At 38.1% G+C, this 20857-nt stretch overlaps 1 protein-coding gene across 3 annotated transcripts in view; it reads right to left on the bottom strand.

Moving 5' to 3' along the window:
• Positions 1-20857, bottom strand: part of SGCZ (sarcoglycan zeta) — a 1210308-nt gene that overhangs the window by 115591 nt on the left and 1073860 nt on the right. The gene's annotated exons all lie outside the window — the stretch shown is intronic.

Raw genomic sequence — 20857 nt, 5'->3', positions numbered from 1 at the left:
CCTCTCCGGGATTCTCTCATCTCACGCAGCTTCTCAGTATCAGGACACTGCAGCACCCAGAGGCCAGCGGCTTTCCCTGACAACCGAAATTGTTTGCTTCTTCTAATGATTGTGCAGCGAAGGCCAAGTGAGGCATCTCCGTGAACAGACTTCCCCAACGCCTACCCTAAAGGACAGATTTTCGGCAAGATCAAGAGAATAGATCTGCCGACAGCAGCACTGGAGCAGAAAGCAGGGCGGTGATTTATCTGCCATTCCGTGAGCCACAATGTGTCCTGTCCAACCAGCCTGGGTCTCAGCCCTGGGTGGCGGCATGGGAAGCTCTTCCGTGAGTGGTCTATCTCAGTTCCTAGAAAATGACTGCTCTTCGTATAAAGAAGGATTTTCAAAAAGTTCACAGAAAAGACGTACTATGGAAAAGATCTATGGGCCGGTTCCGCGGCTCACTAGGCTAATCCTCCGCCTTGCGGCGCCGGCACACTGGATTCTAGTCCCGGTTGGGGCGCCGGATTCTGTCCCGGTTGCCCCTCTTCCTGTCCAGCTCTCTGCTATGGCCTGGGAGTGCAGTGGAGGATGGCCCAAGTCCTTGGGCCCTGCACCCCATGGGAGACCAAGAGAAGCACCTGGCTCCTGGCTTCGGATCAGCGTGGCGCGCCAGCCGCAGTGTGCCGGCCGCGGTGGCCATTGGAGGGTGAACCAATGGCAAAGAAAGACCTTTCTCTCTGTCTCTCTCTCTCACTGTCCACTCTGCCTGTCAAAGAAAGAAAGAAAGAAAGAAAGAAAGAAAGAAAGAAAGAAAGAAAGAAAGAAAGAAAGAAAGAAAGAAAGAAAGAAAGAAAGAAAGAAAGAAAGAAAGAAAGAAAGAAAGAAAGAAAGAAAGAAAGAAAGAAAGAAAGAAAGAAAGAAAGAAAGAAAGAAAGAAAGAAAGAAAGAAAGAAAGAAAGAAAGAAAGAAAGAAAGAAAGAAAGAAAGAAAGAAAGAAAGAAAGAAAGAAAGAAAGAAAGAAAGAAAGAAAGAAAGAAAGAAAGAAAGAAAGAAAGAAAGAAAGAAAGAAAGAAAGAAAGAAAGAAAGAAAGAAGAAAAGAAAAAAGATCTATGCATGGCTTTCCAAAGATTTTCATACCAAAATATATTTATCTTTTAATTCTACTTTCCCACGGTGTTTTTGAAATATATTCAGTATTCTCTTTACTTAAAAGTCAAGTCTTCCCATCCTCAATTCTACAAAAGAAGTTGATTCTAAATGAGCATCTCTCAGCCCTTCACAGAGTAGCGAAAGGTGATCTGGAACTGACTTGTCCACTGGAAGCAGAAGGTGACACATGCAATGGTGCTTTCCTGCCGGTACCAGCAGGGATTATTTGAGAGTCCAAGAGATAAAGCAAGTGAAAAGTCCCTGCCCAAGGGGTCGAGCGTCTCCATCCCCATACCTGTGAAACTGGATGACAATAAAACAATTTCTTTCTTGGGTGACAACTGCTGGCACAAAGAAGGTGAATTAGCAGCAAAGCAGAAAGAAAAAGGAAGGGGGGGGGAGGGAGGAGGAAAGAGAGGAAAAGTAGGAGGAAGAGAGAAGAGGGAAAGGGAAGGGAAGAGAGAGAGGAAAGGAAAATGCAAGAAAGAACAGGCCAGAAGCAAATTTCACAGACCAAGAACACTAAATTATTGGAAGCATATTCCACAACACAGGCCAGAAACTGCACGCTGTGCCTCCACAGGGTGATTTCCTGCTAACTAGAAGGTACGGGTAGGACCAAGATGATTCCTTTAAGGCGATGTCCATAATGTTCAGGAGGCAACTGGAAATTCTTCATCAATCAAGAAGCAGACAAAGCAGGATGTGAATGAGGACAGGCATCCACTGACGCAAGTATCCAGAGAATCAGATGTTGGAAATAACAGGCAAGAAGTTTAAAGTCGCTATAATAAAATTGCTTCTCAAACAATTGAACATTCCTGTAAAACAAATTAAATCTAAAAACATAGGCAACAATAGAAGATTTAAAAAAGAACCAAATGAAACTACTGAACTGGAAAATGTTGAAATGGTAGTAAAATTTTACTGGAAGGGTTCATTAACAGAGCAGAGATGACAGAAGATATGACCAGAAAACTTCAGGACAGATTAATAGAATTACTTAGAAAAACAGAAATTGCATTTTTAAGTGAAAAACTTAAAATATTCTGTGGGACTGTGGGATAGTCAAAAGAATTAGCATTTGTGGCATCACAGTTCTAGAAAGCGAGAAGAAACTGTGGAGAGCTGAAAAATTATTCAGAGAAATATTGGATGAAATATTCCCAGATATGATAAAAGAAAGGAAAAATTCAAGTATCTAAAATAGAGTAAACTCAAAGAAATACAAAATGCAGATGCAAAGTCAACTTATGAAAACTAAAGATATCTCGAAAGAAAGCAGAAAAGAAAGATTACAATTGGGGAGCCCAGTTCCTATGACAGCCAGTTTTTTGTTTGAAACTGTGGGGATCAGAAACAAGAGGCACATTTTCAAAGTACTGAAAAAAAGATCTAGATCTGTGAATTTTAGATTCTGTGTTTTGTGAAACAGTGTTAATAATGAAGGGTGTCGCTCCCCCTCTTCGTGGAGGAGCAACACTAAACCCTGCGCTGTTCTTTCGTCTGCTCGGCCCTCCCCGGGTTTGCTGCTGGTTCTTCCCGGGTTGGCTACTGTCCCTTCCACCTCCGTGGAAGGGCAGTTCCCCCTGGCCGCATTCCCCACTTCCGCAGGGGAGCAGCACACCGCCGGCCGGCTCTTCTCGGGGGCTGCACAGGTGTTCCCTTAGGTGTTCCCTTAGGTGTTCCCCTTAGGTGTTCCCCTTAGATGTTCCTGGTGAATGCCGTCTCTCTCCTCCTTTATAGTCCTCCTCCGCCAATCCTAACTCGGCTGCCCACACGCTGAGCACGCCGCTCTCCTCCAATCAGGAGCAGCTTCTGCAGCTTGTCAAGTTGGTGAGAGGCAGCTGGGTAGAAGCTGTTTTCTCCTCTCCCAGCGCCATATTGTGGGAGAGCAGATGCATAGAATAAGTCTTAATTCCAGTAACTTAGTCTAGTCCGAATTGCTCCCCACAAAGGGTAAATCAATACATTCTCAAACCAAAGGAGGAGGAAACAGAGGAGGAACAGAAATGACTATAACAACTAAGACAAGTTGTGACAGGCAGATCTGACGTAAGGAGTAAAGGAAGTTTTTGAAGTAGGTTATGCTATCAGAAGGGGGTTTGGAGCTTCATACAAAAATGTAAAACAAACAACAGATGCTAAGTAATAGAATAAATATGAAAGCACTTCAAAAAGTCCCTGGAAAATGGAACTGATAAGATGTACTATAGTGCAAAACCTTATCCAAACCCATGCTTAGTAATTTCTTTTTTTTTTAACTTTTATTTAATGAATATAAATTTCCAAAGTACAGCTTATGGATTACAATGGCTTCCCCCCCCCCATAACTTCCCTCCCACCCGCAACCCTCCCCTTTCCCTCCCCCCTTCCATTCACATCAAGATTCATTTTCAATTCTCTTTATATACAGAAGATCAATTTAGCATACATTAAGTAAAGATTTCAACAGTTTGCACCTACAAAGAAACACAAAGTGAAAAATACTGTTTGAGTACTAGTTATAGCATTAAATCTCAATGTATGGCACATTAAGGACAGAGATCCTACATGAGGAGTAAGTGCACAGTGACTCCTGTTGTTGACTTAACAAATTGACACTCTTGTTTATGGCATCAGTAATCAACCTAGGCTCTTGTCATGAGCTGCCAAGGCTATGGAAGGAAGCCTTTTGAGTTCAACAGCTCTGATCATATTTAGACAAGGCCATGGTCAAAGTAGAAGTTCTCTCCTCCCTTCAGAGAAAGGTACCTCCTTCTTTGATGACCTGTTCTTTTCACTGGGATCTCACTCACAGAGATCTTTCATTTAGGTGTTTTTTTTTTTTTTCCCACAGAGTCTTGGCTTTCCATGCCTGAAATACTCTCATGGGTTTTTCAGCCAGATCCGCGTGTCTTAAGGGCTGATTCTGAGGCCAGAGTGCTGTTTAGGACATCTGCCATTCTATGGGTCTGCTGTGTATCTCACTTCCCATGTTGGATCATTCTCTCCCTTTTTTATTCTATCAGCTAGTATTCGCAGACACTCATAAGATGCATTTTGCTAATCTTTTTGAATATACTGCATATGCTTGGGTTTGAATTATTTTTTAAGCAAGACAAACTAATCTTTTAATTTCATTTTCTATGAGCATTCTGGCACACTTTCATAAAATAGACTATATCAGGAACTCCTAAATTATATTTAATGGATAAAAAACTTATAACATAATTAGATGCTATTTATAAAAAAAAAAAACAGCTCCTCGTTTGGCTGATTTTTTGTAATTTTTTTTGGACTCAATCCTGTTGATTTCTTCTCTGATTTTAATTATTTCTCTTCTCCTACTAGATTTGGGTCTGGTTTGCTGCAGATTTTCTAGATCCTTGAGATGCATTGAAAGCTCATCTATTTGGTGCCTTTCCAATTTCTTGATGTAGGTACCTATTGATATAAACTTTCCTCTTAACACTGCTTTTGCTGCGTCCCATAATTTTCAGTATGTTGTGCTGTTATCCTCATTTACTTCCAGAAAATTTTTGATTTCTCTTTTAATTTCTTCTATGACCCATTGTTCATTCAGGAGCATGTTGTTCAATCTCCATGTGTTTGCGTATGCTCTAGGGATTCCTGAGTTGCTAATTTCCAACTTCATTCTTTATGGCCTGAGAAGCTACATGGTATGATTCTAATTCTTTTGAATTTGCTGAGACTTGCTTTATGGCCTAGTATGTGGTCAATCCTAGAGAAGGTTCCATGTATTGCTGAGAAGAATGTAAATGCTTTATATGTAGGATGAAAAGTTCTGTAGATATCTGATAGATCCATTTGGGCTATAGTGTCATTTAAATCTGCTGTTTCCTTGTTGATCTTCTGTCCTGTTGATCTGTCTATTTCTGAGAGTGGAGAATTGAAGTCCCCCAGTACTATTGTATTGGGGTCTAAGTCTCCCTTTAAGTCCGTTAATAAATCTTTTAGATAAACTGGTGCCCTGTAATTAGGTGCATATACATTGATTATTGTTATATCTTCCTGTTGAATTGATCCCTTAATCATTATATTTTGCCCCTCTTTGTCTCTCTTAACGGTTTTTGTGGTAAAGTTTATGGTGTCCGATATTAAGATGGCTACGCCCGCTCTTTTTTCATTTCTGTTGGCATGGTATATCTTTTTCCAGCCTTTCACTTTCAGTCTGTATGGATCTTTGTTGGAAAGATGTGTTTCTTGTAAGCAGCAAATAGATGGGTTTTGTTCCTTGAGCCAATCAGCCAATCTGTGTCTTTTAACTGGACAGTTCAGGCCATTAACGTTCAATGTGACTATTGATAAGTGGTAACTTTGCCTTGCCATTTGCCAAAGATAAGTTCTAATATATGCTTTGAATTCCCTGTGATCTTTTGCTGTGAGGTTTCCTTCCTTTACCTTCTTTCATATTGATGACCATGTTTCTGTGTGTAACACATCATTTACACTAATGCAACCATACAAATAACCCTATAGGGGCTGAAAATATGCCCATTTTACAGCAAGGAAACAGAGGCACCAAGAAGTTCATTAACTTAACAAAACTACAGAATTTGTGAGTGGTACTAAGAGATTTAACTAAGATAGTCCAGCTCCAGAACCCAAGTTCTGCACTGGTTTCTTGCCTGCCTGCCACGCCACTGTGAACTCCTAGCAGGAGTTCAGTTCCTGAGCTACTTCTCCTAGGATCAGCAGAGACCTGAACTGCAGACACGGAGGTCTCCCGCCTTATTGACCACCCCCATCCAGTCTTCTGTCTTCTGTATTTATGAGCTCCTTATATGAACATCTCCCTAAAGCACTGTCTATATACTTGTGCAGAGTTCTCAATTTTTGTTTCTGGGAAATCCAAACTAGGGCACATGTGAAGTGTACCTTCGTCTTCTGGATACTCTCTACTTGCACCTATTTGTCAATTCATTTCTAAATTTACATCATAATGTGTGTCTTCATTATGCTCCCTTCCTTCCAAGTTCAAACTTATGAGGAGTTTTGAAATACTGTCCTGCTTGAGAGTCTAGTCATTAATTACATCACATAATATTCTTCCTTTTAAAGACTTAACAAATGCTGTTTAAAACATGTTTGCTCTCTTTAATTTACACTGTGACCCTACTAACACTTTTCTAAATCCTATAAATCTCCACACAGACAATTCTTTGGTTTATTTTGAAAAGTCATATTTAACGTTCTTCATTTCTGTACTCAGCCAGTGACCCTATGAACTTGTTTGACACAAAATTTGTCTTGCAGAATTCCTTTTATATCCTAAAAATATTATCCTTTGAAACTACTTATTGCTAAGATTCATCAATTTTATTCGCTGGCATACATTTAATTTTCAGTAGTTTCACATAATGTATATTCATCTCCTTCCCTTAACTATCAATGTGATTTCAAGAGGTGATTGTGACAGATATTTTCTATTTTCACTGTGTTGTAAGGCACTGGACTCTAAAGCAGAGGTTACCTACTTAGTGTTGCACTCAAAAAATAAGAGTTATTTTAAATGATGAGTTGCTTATGGGTAAGAGAAAAGAAGAAAGAGCTGCTTTTGAGGGAAGCTGATCAGAGTTTCATAAAATTAAAAACTCAATAAATACAAATACTAGCATTTCAAGGAAACATAGCTACTACATTTTAAAATAAAAATATGTGTTAGAAATAGGTTATGCATCAGTTTCTTGGATGTGCTCATTAGTAGATTCGGGCTGAGTTTGAAACTAACATGGCTGTCTGTCAGGTAGACAATCAAAAATAGCCACAGTTGAGGCGCTGGGTTTTGTGCTTGAATAACAAAAGTAGAAAATCTAAACGTACAGATTCGGGGATTATCCAAATATATACAAATATCAAAAGACCATCCCACATAACCTAGATAAAGACATGATGGCAAAACAGGTGAGGCAAGCTTTGGTGATTACAACTCAATAAAATGCATTTGCAAATAATTTTACCCATTTTAAGACCTGACACCATCAAATTATTAGAGAGCATTGGAAAAACCCTGCAAGATATAGGTACCGGCAATGACTTCTTGGAAAACACCCCAGAAGCACAGGCAGTCAAAGCCAAAATCAACTATTGGGATTGCATCAAATTGAGAAGTTTCTGTACTGCAAAAGAAACAGTCAGGAGAGTGAAGAGACAACCGACAGAATGGGAAAAAATATTTGCAAACTATGCAACAGATAAAGGGTTGATAACCAGAATCTACAAAGAGATCAAGAAACTCCACAAAAAACAAAACAAACAACCCACTTAAGAGATGGGCCAAGGACCTCAATAGACATTTTTCAAAAGAGGAAATCCAAATGGCCAACAGACACATGAAAAAATGTTCAAGATCACTAGCAATCAGGGAAATGCAAATCAAAACCACAATGAGGTTTCACCTCACCCCAGTTAGAATGGCTCACATTCAGAAATCTACCAACAAGAGATGCTGGAGAGGATGTGGGGAAAAAGGGACACTAACCTACTGTTGGTGGGAATGCAAACTGGATAAGCCACTATGGAAGTCAGTCTGGAGATTCCTCAGACACCTGAATATAACCCTACCATTCGACCCAGCCATCCCACTCCTTGGAATTTACCCAAAGGAAATGAAATTGGCAAACAAACAAGCAGTCTACAAATTAATGTTTATTGCAGCTCAATTCACAATAGCTAAGACCTGGAACCAACCCAAATGCCCATCAACAGTAGACTGGATAAAGAAATTATGGGAGATGTACTCTATAGAATACTATACAGCAGTCAAAAACAACAAAACCCGGTCATTTGCAACAAGATGGAGGAATTTGGAAAACATCATGCTGAGTGAAATAAGCCAATCCCAAAGGGACAAATACCACTTGTTCTCCTTGATAGGTGACAACTAACTGAGCACCAAAAAGGAAACCTGTTAAAGTGAAATGAACACTATGAGAAATGGTGACTTGATCAGCCCTCACCATGACTGTTGATGATCAACTTGATATGTTATCCCTCTTAGTATTTTTTGTTTGTTCTACTGAATACTTTTGGTTGAATACTGTAATCAATACACAATTATTCTTAAGTGCTGAAACTTAACTGAAAAGTGATCACTGTTAAATATAAGAGTGGGAGTAAGAGAGGGAAGAGATGTGCAATTCAGGACATGCTCAAACTGACTTACCTCAAACGGTAGAGTTAGAAACATACCAGGGGATTCCAATTCAATCCCGTCGAGGTGGCATGTACCAATGCCATCTCACTAGTGCCAGTGATCAATTTCTGTTCACAATTGATCATAATGATAGGATTAAGAACCAAAGGGAGCACATAAACAAGAATAGTGTCTGCAAATACTAGCTTATAGAATCAAAAATGGAGAGAATGATCCAGCATGGGAAGTGAGATACACAGCAGACCCATAGAATGGCAGATGTCCTAAACAACACTCTGGCCTCAGAATCAGCCCTTAAGGAATGCGGATCCGGCTGAAAAACCCATGAGAGTATTTCAGACATGGAAAGCCAAGACTCTTTGGGAAAAAAAAAAAAAAAAAAAAAAAAACCTAAATGAAAGATCTCCACGAGTGAGATCCCAGTGGAAAGAATGGGTCATCAAAGAAGGAGGTACCTTTCTCTGAAGGGAGGAGAGAACTTCCACTTTGACCATGGCCTTGTGTAAATATGATCAGAGTCAGTGAACTCAGGGGGCTTCCATAGCCTTGGCAGCTCATGACAAGAGCCTAGGTTGATTACTGAGGCCATAAACAAGAGTGTCAATTTGTTAAGTCAACAACAGGAGTCACTGTGCACTTACTCCTCATGTAGGATTTTTGTCCTTAGTGTGCTGTACATTGAGATTTAATGCTATAACTAGTACTCAAACAGTATTTTTCACTTTATGTTTCTGTGTGGGAGCAAACTGTTGAAATCTTTACTTAATGTATGCTAAACTGATCTTCTGTATATAAAGAGAATCGAAAATGAATCTTGATGTGAATGGAAGGGGAGAGGGAGTGGGAAAGGGGAGGGTTGCGGGTGGGAGGGACGTTATGGGGGGGAAGCCATTGTAATCCATAAGCTGTACTTTGGAAATTTATATTCATTAAATAAAAGTTTGAAAGCAAAAAAAAAAAAAAAAAAGACTGATACAGAAGTGATGCTAGTATCAACTCAATCTCAGTAATGAGGATTTAGTGATATCATTAAAATTAATAATCACAGGCCAGCAAATAAATCCTTTATGCATCTTATGATAATTAAGGATGAAATACTGGTAGATATATACCTTAGAATTTATAAACACTTCCCTAAGGAGATTTCACAATGACTGTGAAATCAAGAATAGGAACCTTCAGTTAAAATTCGGCAGTGATATAAAGACAATTGTAAACATCAAATCACCTTGAAAGAGACATGAGCCTTATCTAACAAAATCAGTATTATAGTATATAATCATTATGAAAGATTCATTTTTCATACCTATGAAGTAAAAAGCAACCCAGTCAAAATACTGTATTAATTAGTGGCACAAATTTCTGAAAATTGTCTCATGAGAACTAAAACCTAGGGTAAAAACAAACAGACAATAAACCGAAATAAAACAAGTAGGTCTTGAGGAAAAGGTTTAAGATAAATTGATCACATTCCACATTCACTTAGGGGATATCATGTGTCAAAAATGATTATAATAGCAAGGCATAGAAGATAAATTTTCCACTCTGCCTCAAGTAGAACATTTCCTTAAATAGAATGCACAGAAAAAATATTCAGGTTTGGAATGCTGGGCTGGAGTTGTAGCGTAGCAGGTTAACCTACTACCTATAATGCTAGCATCCCGTATGGGTGCTGGTTTAAGTTCTGGATGCTCTAGTTCCCATACAACTCCCTGATAAGGTGCCTTGGCTCAGGTGCTTGGGTCCCTGCCACCCATGTGGGAGAACCAGATGAAGCTTCTTGGCTTTGGCCAGGGCCAGCTCTGGCTGTTGCAGCCATCTGGGGAGTGAGCCAGTGGATCAAATCTCTCTTTCTCTCTCTCTACCTCTCTCTCTAACATGCCTTTCAAATAAATATTTTCAAAATATAAAGTTCAGAATATTATTGTTACATATTAAAAACTGGTGCTATGTGATGTTAATAAACAAATGCAAAATGTTTTCTTTTGATTTTCATCTTATTTTTTTTGGACAGGCAGAGTTAGACAGTGAGACAGAGAGAGAGAGAGAGTTATGGACAGTGAGAAAGAGATAGAAAGGTCTTCCTTCTGTTGGTTCACCCCCCTAATAATTGCTACGGCCGGCGCTGTGCCGATGTGAAGCCAGGATCCAGGTGCTTCCTCCCAGTCTCCCATGAGGGTGCAGGGACCCAAGCACTTGGGCCATCCTCCACTGCTCTCCCAGGCCACAGAAGAGAGCTGGACTGGAAGAAGAGCAACCAGGACTAGAACCCGGGCTGCTGGAGGAGCAGGTGGAGGATTAGACAAGTGAGCCACGGCGCCAGCCTCATCTTGTATTTTAAATTAATATATAGTACTTCCCCTCCCCTTACTTTTATGGTTTTATTTACCCACTGTTCACCCTGGTCAGAGAATATTAAACAGAAAATTCCAGAAACAGACAATTCACATTTGAAAATGCACATTGCTCTGAGTAGTGGGAAGACATCTTGAAAATGCCCTTTCTGGTCCAATCTGGGGTATGAATCATCTCTTTGTTCTGCCTGTCTATGTTGTTTACCCTGACTGTCTATAAATCATTCAGTAGCTCTCTTTGTTATGAGATCAACTGCGTAGTATCCCAGTGCTTATGTTCAAGTAACCTTTATTTTACTTAATGATCCAAGGGGCCAGTGCTGTGGCACAGTGGGTTAAGCCAGCATCACCCATGCCAGCATCCAATATGGGTGCTGGTTTGAAACTTGGCTGCTCCATTTCTGATGCAGCTCCCTGTTGATGTGCTTGGGAAGCCATCAGAAGATGGCCCACATACTTGGTCCCCTGCATCCACATGGGAGACCAGGAAGAAACTATGGCTCCTGGCTTTAGCCTTGCCTAGCCTCAACATTTGTGGCCATCTGGGGAGTGAATCAATGGACAGAAAATCTGTTTCTCCCCCTCTCTCTGGATTTCGATTCTAAAAATAAAGCTAAAAAAAGAATAAGCTCGAAGAATAAGAATGGTGATGTTGTAATTTGGGAATGTCAAAGAGATTAATAAGTGCTCCTTTTGTGTAGGAGATTATATTAAAAGTTATATATATATTTTTTTTGACAGAGTGGACAGTGAGAGAGAGAGCGAGAGACAGAGAGAAAGGTCTTCCTTTGCCGTTGGTTCACCCTCCAATGGCCGCCACGGCTGGCGCGCTGTGGCCAGCGCACCGTGCTAATCCGAAGGCAGGAGCCAGGTGCTTCTCCTGGTCTCCCATGGGGTGCAGGGCCCAAGCACTTGGGCCATCCTCCACTGCACTCCCTGGCCATAGCAGAGAGCTGGCCTGGAAGAGGGGCAACTGGGACAGAATCCAGAGCCCCAACCAGGACTAGAACCCGGTGTGCCGGTGCCACTAGGCGGAGGAATAGCCTGTTGAGCCATGGCGCCGGCAGAAAAGTTATATTCTTAATAAGGAAGGAAAAATAATATACTGAAGTTGCTAAAATCTATGATAAGAACAAATTCTACCCATGAAAATTGTGAAAAAGGAAAAAGAAATGATTGCTTCCACACTTCAAATTGCAGAAGTCAGAGCCACAGCGTGTAAGTGCTTAGTTAATACGAAGAAAAAACATAGTTATCAAGGAAAATAATATTTTTACATATATATAGGAAAAACATGAAGTTATTTAGGGTGTGGTCCTATGTGTAATTTTAGACCTCTACTGGGGGTCTTGGAAAATATTCCCTTTGGAAAATGGAGTGAGTACTGTACAGTTTAACTTTTGGGAAAGTATTTCTATGAATTCTGCCACATGTATATTGATGTGTAGCTACCACTATGGTCAAAGTATTAAACAGATTCACAGGTACACTCCCTGTGCCACCCCGCCAACAGCCCTCCCTTGCGCTATCGCTTTGTAAACATTCTTCCTCCACACTACCCCCTGAAAGTACTGTAGAATCTCTTAGTGTAAATTTGTCATTGTGTGATTGCTATATAATTGCAATCCAGATAGCCTATCCACTATCAGACTGATCTATTTCATCCAGCCTAACGTCAACAGGCTTTGTTGTTGTTGCTGTTAGTTACTGGATACCATCCCACTGTACCTTCATTCAATATGTGAAGGATGTTCGAGTTGATTCTGGCTTTTGCCAATTTTGAACAAAGCTGCTGTAGACATTCATATAAACTTTGCTGTATGTTCAAACGTTTTCATTTTCCTTATGCATATACCTAGGAGTGTTTTTTTTTTTTTTTGGGGGGGGGGTCTTATGGCTGTTGAATGTTGAACTTTATAGTAAACAGGCAAAGTGGTTTTCAAGGTCGTAGTTTTATTTTTGTTTTCAACAGCAGCCATGGCAGCCCAGAATTCCAGAAGCTTTGCATCCATTCTAGAACTTGGAGCCATCAATATCTTTTTATTCACTGTTAGTATTATCGTTTATGATCTTTCGAAGATTTTAATTTGAAATGTCTATGAATGACCACCTAGTATATAATATTGAATCTCCTCCCTCTGCTCCCACCCAGGCATATTTCTCCACAATACTTAGTGTGACCTAAGTTTTTGACAAACATACTGGTTCAGTTAAAATTAGCTCAGAAATTAGGTGAGCAATGAATCTTCAAATGAAAAGTCTCTACAGATCCAATCACAAGGATCTCTGGGCAAGGTATGGAGAGAAAGCGGATTCTTTTGTAACTCCTCTTCTGTTCCCCTGCAGTGGGGGCTTTTGAATTAATTTCAAGAATTTTGGCAGAAAGCTCAAGTATGGGAAAAGAAATGTCAGATTAGAAGAGAGAGGACTTTTTTCCCTAAACATCATAACATGAGAAAAGATGAATTATCCTATTTATGAGCTATTAACATAAATTAATTCTTTCAGGAGGAGGTAAAGGATTGTAGCACATTTGTTACATTTAAGACTGATAGGTTGGTTAACATTGAGAAAATAAAACAGCAGTTATGTGACCTCAATATGGGATGATTCAAAATAAGCTATGACAAAAATGAATGAATTTTCTTTTTCTATGGAGTTACTAGATTGATACAGAAAGGAAACACTCATGCTTCTGCATTCTTGATTTAGGAAAATACGTGATAAAATACCTAGAGGTAATACTATAGGAATAGGGTAAAGATATTTTCAGAGGGAATTAAATATTTTAACCCACAATGCTGACTATGGGATTGATTGCATTTTTTTTTTTTTTTTTGACAGGCAGAGTGGACAGTGAGAGATAGAGAGAGAGAGAGAGAAAGGTCTTCCTTTTCCGTTGGTTCACCCCACAATGGCCGCTGCTGCCAGCGCACCATGGCCGGCGCACCGTGCTGATTCGAAGCCAGGAGCCAGGTGCTTCTCCTGGTCTCCCATGGGGTGCAGGGCCCAAGTACTTGGGCCATCCTCCACTGCCTTCCCAGGCCACAGTAGAGAGCTGTACTGGAAGAGGAGCAACGGGGACAGAACCCGTCGCCCCGACTGTGACTAGAACCTGGGGTGCCGGCGCCGCAGGCAGAGGATTAGCTTATTGAGCCATGGTGCCAGCCAATAGCAATCTTAAAGTAAGTCTTAAGGGATTTTAGTAAAAATTGTTTCCTCATTACAAGGTGTATATTATCAACAGTACAACAAACACTTGGAAATGTGAGAATTGTTGTTGTTTTCCTTCCTTTTTATCTTCAATTTTCCTTTCCTACCGTGCATTGTTTTTGGGTATATGCATTATCCAACTTGGAACTCCTCCAAAACTACATATTAGACAGAAAATACTAACTGAAGCTTAAGTGAAAAAGGCCCTGTGGTTGAGACCTAGAGCATCCTGACTGATGGCTGTCTCCCATGTTTATCCCTCTCTAGCCCTGGGCCAGGCCACTGGGGCTGTCCGGTGGTCCAAGCTTGGCTGTGGTCTCATGTAGGGCCCCTGATACTGAAGTAAATGATCTTTGTATACATATAGACTCCTAAATTTTGTTTAGCTTTCTGCTTCCAGATGTTTTTGGATAATTAGCCCATAACCTTACACTTGTGAACATTATGCCCCATTAACCAAATTTCCAAAGGCAAGTTTCTTATTAATGGCAACAAAAATATTGCATGTTCCATTAGCCAATGATACATGGAACTCATATACCAATAAATTCTGACATCCTACACAAGGAGCTTTGCTAAAAACAAAGCTTGCCCAAGTATGTGAGCTACAGTCTCATTAATATCAGATATGTCTTGTAGCTATAAGTCCTAATATCTGACATATGAAGTCTACTCTTTTACTAGTATACTTTTATCCCTGAATGAGTTCTGTAATACGTCATTTTTATTTCATATATTTTTGTAATATTAAAACACATGTTTTGAAATGGATATATGCTGAATAAACTTAAATAATCACAGAATTAATGTCCTGGCTATCTGTCTGCTTAGTGTTTTCCTTTAAACATAGACATAATTAATTCTTGAATAATCTTTTCTTGAAATAATTTGCATTATTTACTTCAATTTATGTATAATGAGACAGCCTAACCTAGATAGTGTCATGAAGGAGGAGTATGGCCAGTTTTATGGCATGCTCCTGTTTATCATAAAATAGGTACAACTCCCCATTCTCTCCTGTCACCTTCACCCCTACATACACAAGACAGGTTTACTTCTTTGACAACTGAATACATTATTACCAAAAGTCCATACTTTGAAATACCTACAGGTGTACTGCCTGGGAGGAGGGAAATTTCACGATTGTTTTCCCATCAATCAAAGCCTTAGTAGCCATTGATATGCAGGCATAGAACATGTTGGCAGATTAACTCCTCTTGGTCTTCAGAACCAAAGGCTGATACCTTGCAGGGTCTGTCTTTGGGATCATAATGCAGAGCACTGTTGAGTGCAGCTGGCCTCACAGAACTGCAATGCTTGATCTTAGAATAAGGCATAGGGAAGCTGGGAAGAGCAGGCACTTGAACAAGTTGAAAATCAGGAGCCAAATCATCTTTTTCAGGTTTTGGTCTACATTTTTCAAAAATAAAAATTTGCATTACTCTTTGATTCTGCACTTTGATGGGTACAAATATCCGGGAATTTAATTCCATATTTGACATCATTCATGCTTTCTGTTATTAAGGTAAAATCTAGAGGGAAAGTGAAAATTTAGTGTAAAGAGTGAGGATGTCGGGATGTTGGGGCCAGCACTGTAGTGCAGAAGGTTAATCTTCTGCCTGTAATGCAGGCATCTCATATGAAAACCAGTTCAGGTCCCGGATAATGCGCCAGGGAAAGCAGCACAAGTTGGCCCTGGTGCTTGGGCCCCTGCGACTGATGTGAGATTCCTAAATAAAGCTGCTGACTTCCGTCAGGCTCAGCCCCAACTGCTGTAGTTATCTGAGGCGTGAGCCAGCAGATGGAACATTTGTCTGTTTTCTCACTGCAATTCTGCCTATTAAGTAAATAATCTTTAAATTCAGGATGTTAAAATAATTATACCACCATGATATAACTTTTCAAAACTACCCATGGGTGTTTTTCCTTCAGATATGATTTAATTTTATCTGAGTTACCCAGTTCATTTTAAGAACTCTATTCTTCTCTTGATATCATAAGCATGTGCTTCAACATATACTTTTCCCAAACTGCTCAATTAATGTTAGTTTAACTAATGTGAATGAATTAATGAACTAATTGGTCAGAATCTCAAAGCAACAATGCATTTCTTCATTTTACATGTATATGTACTATTAAATCTAAATTTTTGGTTCATGTATTACCCAATATCAGCACAGCTCTTTTTGCATAAAACATCCATTCTTATTAAGTTGTCTGAGACAATTAGAATACCGTAAAAGTTTAAAAAATGAGTCAATGACTAAAAACATAAATTTGGTACATGAGATTAATCTGCAACCTTCTACTTTTTATATGTCCTGCACCATCTGCAGTCAATTAAGGGATTCCCAGGTGTTCACAGTAATTGCCTTAACGCAACATTACATGTCACTTTAGGGGTCTTTAAATATTTATTATAAAACCCTCATCTACATTTTCCTCCATTCATTGAAGAAATAAAAAAAAATCATGTTGATGTTTTGCACTGACAAAAAATAAGCTTATTGGGCATGAATTATTCTGTGGACTAAATTTCATTTAAAAACCTTTTGTAAGCTAATATATAATGAAAGACTATAAACAATTGAGATGTTGACTTAGGTTTCCTTATTTATTTTATTTCAAATTTTAGTTTGAAAATATGTACCTCTAAATGTGTGGCTGAGGTGTCAAAAATCAAATCAGATTTTTTTTTCAGATCTACTGAATATTGTGGAATGCAATGAACTAGAAATTTTATCAACTCGTTTCTTCCTCTACAAGTATTCAAGTCTAAAAGACTTGAAGCTGGAAAGAACCATGGAGAAAATCTAGCAAAATACCCACATTTCATACATAAGGAAGTAAAGCCCCAAGGTTTGGTCAAGTGTACAGAGTTATTGAAATGTCAGTCTACTAAAACTGACAATCCCTAATACACACCAAATACATGCTATACTCCAGGAAGGGCTTCCAAATCCTGTATCAAGCTATTTAATCCTCACATTTATTATGTACTCATATTATCCCATGGACACCTGGAGCAACCTGCAGAAGGTCACACAGCTGGTAAGAATCAGGAAAGGGATTTAGCTGGCTCATGAGTCCATGTCCTTTTTAAAACTAGTTCTGAGGAAATCATGATTTCCAGGTGAAAATCTTTTCTACATTTTGACAAACTTTATAAATATGATCTTTATCCTCATATCATTATTAGTAATATATGTATTCCTACATGTCAATCATTTTCATTGAGGTTATGCCTTGACTTCTTTTTTTTTTTTGGTTTTCTATTACATCTCTTAATCACAAGTACTAATCAAAATGCTTTCCTAGTAGACACATATTGCATCTGATATTGTGAAATCTTGGTATTTGTAAGACATTTTTACAACACTCACTGGTTTCAAAAATCAGAAAAGCATTTTTGTGTATTAATTTCATAATAACAACAACGGTTTTGTTTAATGTTAAATGATTTTACACTCTGTATACCCCAAGAAAGGTTTTGTTTTGCCATGACGGGAGGCTAAAAAAATAATTTTTAAATGCTTCCAGACTCACATTATCATGAACCATGTGGCTTGAAATAAAATTCTGATGCTATCATCAGTTCTATTTTTTTTTTTAACTCACAAATACTTTTTCAAGCTTCACTGCTTTCTTTCCAGGACTTTCCTTGTATCAATTCAGTAGGTAAGTGTCTGTGTGTGTGTGTCTTAGATGTCAAGGGATGGCTCTATGGAGGTGGGCAGTTAAATATCTGAGGGTCTTCGATTGTATTAAAGATAATAATTTCATCAACAGTCCGCATAATCTGAAATTAAGCGATTGTGCCAAAATCTATTACTAATGTTTTGGGCTCTCATCAGAAACTATTTTGTTTTAAATAAAATCGTGTGTTCTCTTAAAGTATAATTGAATGGATGATGTCATTGACTATATTTCCCTTTATGTCTTTCTTACTAGGAGAATCAGTGTATTTTATTCAATTATTCTCTAGGGTACAGAAGGCTTTCATATGGATAAAAAAACTGCTAAACTGTCTATTTCAGCACACTGATAGTATTATTCATGTACAATAGTATGATTATGTGATAGTATTATTCACGTACAACAACAAAAACCCACATCAAATAAAATAGCTTCTTATGGAATCCCACTGCTCATTTTTATCTTATGAAACAAGTCTTTGTCATATTTTTTAAAAAATATACTGTGAAGTGTGCAGTTATTGAAACCCTTGGAAAGGGCTCACAGCCGATCCTGATGCTTCTTTGCAGATACATATGATGAACATCACTTCCACCTCCTTGCTTTGAGCTCCCACATAAATCACACTGGGTAAAGAAAGAGCATCTTACACATCCGAAGATACAGGAGTCAACTCTGCTGTAGATGCTGTTCACTACAATTCTCACTGTTGTGTGGTGTGTGACCGTCAAAGCATGGGATAAGGAAGCATGTAGCAAATACAAATATTACTTTATTTTCTTGCAAATGACATTTTTCTTATTACTACATCCTTGGCTGCATATTTAAGGCAGCCATGATGCTAATCATTGAAGAATTACTGAAGAAAAACAGAAAAATGAGGAAGTAAAGACAGACATTTTGGTATAATTTGGTTATGTCTCCAATTTTTGATAACAGAAATGAGAATATTGAAGAGGGGAGATGGCAAATGATTCTGACAGTTAAGTGCCAACTGATCCTTCAAATTAATTCATTCAGATGTCATTCTCTTAAATTCACAGAGCTTTATAAGAGGAGAATTATTCTGAAATGTGAGGTCCTGTTCGAAACATAAGAATGTGGTTTTAAGCACAATTTAAAAGTAAATTTTCAGAACAATGACATTCCGTATTTTTAATACCCACTTAGCCTTTTGTTTTACTGGGATTTTGACAGAAACATGGTGATGTGTAACTTGTTACATTTACAATACAAGGCTACATAAAACTTTCTCAAAAGTCATCATTTGTGAAAATTTAAATGAGGGAGATTGCCCAAAAAATACAAAGATAAAAAACAATTTAGCTCTAACCATTAAGCTTATTGCCTGCTCAATTTCTCGGTTCATTTTCCTATTTTTTTTCCTTGTAGCTACAGACTGAATACAAAGGTACACAAGAAGGGGAATCATTAGATTTTATACTACGCTTTATCAAAAGTAAAATACCATAGTCACGTAGGGTTAGACTTATTAAAGAATAGCTATTTTGCTGAAATCAACATTTGTACTTTTGACCTATTTGCAAAAGTAGTTTCATTTTATTTTTCAAAGATAAATACAATGTTGTTAGTAAATAAATGATAACTAGTTGTTCTTATGATTCTGTGTGAAAGAGCATAGTTTTAGCAAGTTCAGTTTTAACAGCATTGATTATTATTCCTATAATTATTATAACCAATGTGTATATCAAAACTACATGACATTTTATCTGCACTTCCCTAAGTAAATGGTATTTATTTTATGTATCACATTGTAGCAGTTTCCAAAGAAGGTAAGCTTCACAAAGATGGTGCATAATTCATATCTTTATCAGCATTAATTAATGAAAAGTCAAAAAAATAGTGTCATGCTACAAGCACAAACCTAAAATCACACATCATTTTTGTCACCTATATAAAGAGGGAATGATCTACTAACAAACATAGTAATTATAGATCAAATAATAGAAAAATTTGACCTGTAGAATGATTCTGAGACTTGTTTAAGAAAGTTCTTGCTCTCTCTTCAGGGAGTCTGACCTCCTGGGATGGTGTACTTTCTGTACCCACTTCTCAACAACAATCTCATTCCTCTCTTTCAGCTTTATTCTAAGAAGAAAAATTTGGAGGAAGAAATCTTGAGTTCATTAATCTCCTCCAATATTATGAATGTCATGAAAAATTTGAATCTTAGTGGGGTGAAATCTGATTTTATTGTGTATTTAATATAAAGCTCGGAATTCTAAGTTTAAAAAATTTTATCAAATTTATTTTTTAAATGCAATGTCTAAAAAATATTTAGATGTAGTGTCGATTATGCCTAAGCTGATAGGTATGTGGTGTGTTTGTGTGTGAGAAAAAGAGAAAGACATTTTCTTTGCATTGTTGGGGTAGAAACAATTGGCTTCACAATGTGAGAGAGGTTGCCTATTCCCTGTGTATACACATAGCCCTGTGTTTTTAATTAGTAGGAAGATAAGTCTGGTAGGTTTTAACAAAAAAAAAGAGGCAAGTTATAAGAATGCTGAAACTTGCTATATATAATTTTGAGGATGAAATAGTCCAAGTAAAGACTGATAGAATAGATTTTGTTTTTCCATATAAAGTAGGATAAAAACATTGAAAAAACATTCCAAGTCTGTTCTTTGGTAGAATTGACAATATGCTTTCCTAATAGGAATTGATATATTGGCAGATATTAGAATTATTCTACTTAGAAAATGAATAACTAAAGTTTATTTTCTATATTTTTGTTCATACTTGGTAATTCTTAATGTTGTAAAATGGAACTGCATGGATATTATAATCAAGGCCATGTCCCTAAACTAAAACTAGAGAGAGAGAGAGAGAGAGAGAGAGAGAGAGAGGGAGGGAGGGAGGGAGGGAGGGAGGCACAAAGGGAGTTAAAAGTTATTTTAAAAAGGAAGGCTATAGACCGCACTGCTTGAAGTCACTTATTAATCTCTTCAAATTCTATGTAAATGTAATCTTATCCTCATACAATTCAAGTTTCCACACATGAGAGTCCCTTTCTATGGTGTTTTGTTAGAGTGCTCTGCAGTGGTAATATGTATATTACCAATATGTACACATTAACTACAGTAACAGAGATGCATTGAATAGAAAATCATCATGACATTTCTTACATTACAGTAATGAATTTGTAACTGAAGTGACACCAATAATTGTAATCACCATCATCAAAATAATAACTGATTCAATATATAATTTAGAGATACTGAAAACACCCTCACTCATACAGAGTTCAAAATAAGTGTCAACATTCCTATTTTAGGGATG

This window comes from Oryctolagus cuniculus, chromosome 2, assembly GCF_964237555.1.
Source record: "Oryctolagus cuniculus chromosome 2, mOryCun1.1, whole genome shotgun sequence".
NCBI classification, from domain to species: domain Eukaryota; kingdom Metazoa; phylum Chordata; class Mammalia; order Lagomorpha; family Leporidae; genus Oryctolagus; species Oryctolagus cuniculus.
The sequence above is the reverse complement of the archived record's forward strand: the minus strand, read 5'-3'. Positions and strand labels throughout refer to the sequence as shown.